The sequence below is a fragment of the Chroicocephalus ridibundus genome, chromosome 1 (genome assembly GCF_963924245.1).
Source record: "Chroicocephalus ridibundus chromosome 1, bChrRid1.1, whole genome shotgun sequence".
Classification (NCBI taxonomy): domain Eukaryota; kingdom Metazoa; phylum Chordata; class Aves; order Charadriiformes; family Laridae; genus Chroicocephalus; species Chroicocephalus ridibundus.
In genome coordinates, this window is record NC_086284.1 from 69,167,281 (window position 1) to 69,171,640 (window position 4,360).

Sequence of the window (4,360 nt, forward strand, 5' to 3'; positions counted from 1 at the left end):
TAAAATTGAATAGCCAGTCTAATACAGTAGTATTGTGGCTTCTGAGTTTTCATCCTGTCTGTGAGGAATGCTTTCTTAGTAAATAGACCAAAAGAATCCATGAAGTTTTATACTTACTACTTTATAAATGTTTATTCTTTTAAGGAGCAATTTCAACCGTTTTCCATCAAAGCTTTAAATTTACGACAAAGCATATTACTTTGTTATACTTCAATTAATTTCAGTTCTTTATCGTTATTCTATATCGTATTACTGAAACATCATTTAAGAACTGGTTTTTGGTAAGCTGACTAGACAACAAACTTGAATTGTGTAAACATTAAGATAAATCAAACTTACCTGCAATTAGTGTTATAACAGAGTTGTAAGCCACGGTGTACTACTGTAGGGACCATAGTCATTCACTTCACACATAGGTGTTTTGTCAATGCAAAGGATTAACTGAACAATACACATACACAGTTTTTACAAGTCTCTAAAGTGTGGTATTTTTAAATGTCATTGGTTCACTGCAAAATGAAGAAGTAAAGTGTATGCCTCTGAAACCGCAGCAGTGATTTGTCCATGCACTACAGAGGGCAGGTCTGTCTGCCTTCTTAGCATGAGTGTTGAACGTATTTTGTGTAAATTTTTCTCTTCCCTTCTCTTCTTGCCTCTTCCACCTATGTCACTGTGTGGGGCTTAAAATTAAAAACTTAATGCTGCAAGCTGTCATAATACTTTCTTCTGTGACTGCTAGGTTTTGGCATTTAATGTTTAGAATAGATTTCCTGAAGTTTAGCCGTCCAGACTTCAGTGTGAAGTACTTCAGAACTCAAGAACTGGCAATTTTTCTGTAGACAAAAGATTTTTTTATGGAATACAAAAATTATTTTTGTTTTAGTGAAATAAAATCATTGGTCTAAAATGTAATTTCTACACTGAATCTCAGTACATGCGTGTTAACATTTAAACGTGTTTACAGTTATACTTTTAGTATAAAACATATGTTTGGTTATTGGGATATAATTTTCATCCAGTTTATTGGGGCAAGGTATAAAAATCCCTGACGTTTTAGTGCGATTCATGAAGTATTTCCTATACCTTTTTTTTGGCACTTCAAATAACTAACTGGAGACAAGGGCTGAATCCAAGTACCTGTATTGAAACCTTGTTGTCTTTTTGCTTTCCAGTAGTCCATCTTTTTTGATTAATGGTCCTCTTAATTAAAAGTAAACATTGTCTGTCTTAAACTTTTGCCGATCAATGGATATCAAAGGATGGGCTGATAATGTAATATTTTGAGTGTAATTTTGCATAGAGTTTCACATAAACTGGAAAATATAAATGACTACTACTCATCCCACTTCATCTGTCTCATGGCTCATTGAGTTCTCAGTGGACAGGTTCTGAATCCCAAGGAATATACACTTGGTAGACACCACTACTTGGAAGAAATTGCTAGGGGGGAAGGCCTTTGTTTATCCAAGGATTCTTATTAGCCAATCTGAGACACCTGCTAGTGAATCAAAATGCTAATACTCCTTTTTCATCTGTTTTGCCTTCTTATTCGCTTGCTGCGCTGCTCAGGCAGACTTTTTTGCTGTGACTGATTATGTCTTCGTTCTTTGCCTCTTTTCCTGATACTGCTCTCATGAATCCCCATCTGGATCAGGGAGACTTCATCGCACCAAAGCAGGCCACGTACGTAGTTTGATCCAGGGTATTGGCTGTTTTCCACATACCTGTGCACTACTGAACACGAACTCAACTTCTAGACACACCTGCGCTTTAAAATTCAAGGGTATTGGGGGAGGAAAAGCTAGGGGAAGAGTCTGGGTTTTAACAGCAATTGCACACGCTCTCACTGTTGAAATATGGTTGGGTCCAGGCAATCCCTTGCTTTTCTATGAACACTAACACAGTATCCTAAGAAGTCTGCTTCTGTCCCAGTGACGGCCGGAATAGTTCTGTGGCTTCACAGAGAAAGCTACAGATACCCAAGTTATGATTCCATATATTAACATGGATTGGAGTATGTGTCCAGTGCAGAATTCAATACCAGTCCCGTATTTTCTTAGACGTTAGAAAGTAAGGTGAACAGAAATGTTTTACTTCCTAGTTCTAAAGCACTTCACCGAAAGTTGCATGTTGTCCTGAAAAACACAGGGTGAGCCATGAGTCTTAAGTGGAAAAGTCTTTATCCAAGCAGAGTGTAGAAAAAAAATAATTTGGGAAGCCTGCACATTTGGGAAGCGCCGGGTCTCTTTCCTTCAGCGTGGCTGGGTATAAAGTTCATAGGGTTTTCTTTTCTTTTGGTATCTGGTAGTTTGTGTGTGGTTCAGGTGACTTTTTATGTTTGAGGTAAGCCAGAGATTTTTCCTGGGCAGACTCTGGCCAACTAAGACCCTATAAGGAGTGTGTCTCACCAGCTACTGCATTAGGCAAGTCTCATCCTTTAAAGGACCTTTAGGTTGCTATTTTTACATCAGCGCTTATGTATCCTGGATGACTGTAACCAAGAACACCATCTCATGGATGAAGCGACAGCAAAGGCTTATTGCTGCAAACAGCCAGAAGGCCATTGCCAACAGATTCTCAAAGAGCTGAACTCCTTTTTACTCTATAGCATTATCTGCTTGGGTTTTTTTAATCCAGCATAGGTAAACCTAGTTTTCTAGTAAGATATTGTGGCAATTGCTACATGGAAGATGGCAAAATGTCTTCTAGCAAATTAGGCCTTTTGTCCAATGTTGGGCACAGATGTAAGCCTTGTGTTGTTTCCTTTTTTGCTGTTACTACTATTTTCATTGACAAAATATTTCAGAAGATTGATAAACGTTAGTATTTCTTCCTGCACTCTCCAGTTATGATCTGATGGCATGTCGGCTCTAATGACAATACTGGTTTATAGTAGTCCTGCCCTGCCCGTAGGAATCTACTTATCCCTGTGCCACTTCCTCAGTTGTGTTAATACAAATGTATTCTGTGTTTACATTGTGAATCAAATCCAGGAAGCGGTCCAGCATTTAAAAATCTTTTCTCTATCACCTGTTCAGTTCTCAGAATCAAAGGCAGCAAACCACTGCTGTTTTAGTGGCAGGAGTGGGAAGAAACGCATGGAATAGCGAGAACAGGCGTTGCTATAAAGGCAGCATATCATAACACTTTGGCAGGAATCTGCTCGAGGTTTTTTGGCTGGTTGATGCTGTCCTTCATTTAATGCCATTTAAAGTTACCTAAAAAGAAACGTATTTCTAGATTGTGAATGACTTTTCCTGGACATCAGAGGGATTCTTGAGATGACTTGGCTTGGCTCCCAGCCCTTGAGGCAGCTACAATTATGTAAGAGCTCACCCAGGAATTTCAAGAAACTTTTTGGATCTCAACATTACAAAATATGTTGATTGCAATCTAGGACTGAACAAGCCTTGATGTGATTGATGGGTCAGTACTTACTTACAGACCAGCCACCTGGAACCCCGAGTTCTCCCGGGGGACTCAATTCAGGGACACCTGGTGGGTGAGAGATTATTCTGGAGCTGTATCGCTATGTGCTTCCCATGTTCTTGTCCTTATTCTGCTCATTCCTGGTGACCTCCCCAGGGACTTGCCACTGCCAGAGACTGTACTGTGGCACCGTCTGACTCTACAACCATTCCTACGTCCCTTTCTGATACGTTTCTCTTATTCATGAAGATAAATCAGATGCCAAACATCTACCAGTGTTTGACAAAAGCGGAAGACCACAGGACATTAGGCTCTGTGGGAGCAAAAGCAGTAGCTGAATTTTGGGGAGCCGAAGTCAGAAAGGCAGGGAGACACCAGCCAGAAAAACTCTCAGGCCTGCTTGCTGCACGGCCTGGGAGGCTGAGGCTGGTGGTGACACCGGTCTTCTAGGCTGACAAGATATTCCCTGCAGCCACAAGACTCGTGAGCTGATGCAAGTAACCAACAACGGCCGCTTTTCCCTTTTCCCACCCTGTTTTCTCCCCAGGACCTGGCTAGCTTTCAGGCCCTGCATCCTAAGGCTCTGGGTGACACTTCCCCGAGGTGCCTGTGACCATCCTGCTGTATGAGGCAGGGGCAAGGCCATGGCAGAGGGAGGCCTCAGGGCCACCAGGCAGCCCTGGGGGGCCACCAGAGAAGGGAAATGGACACGTTTCTCTGTCCTCCCCTGCCCACCGGCACAGTGGGGTCCCTCTGGGCTCCCTGAAAGTGTCTCCCCCCTCCATCAGGGAGGAGGGGGCCGAGACGGGGATAGGAGCAACGACACCTCCCCTCCGCCTCCACCGCTGCCGGGATGGGGCGGCGGATCCCCGCTCGCCCCCCGCACGCCCCCGCCCAGCCAACTCTCGCGAGACTCCGCCCGATCAGCGGC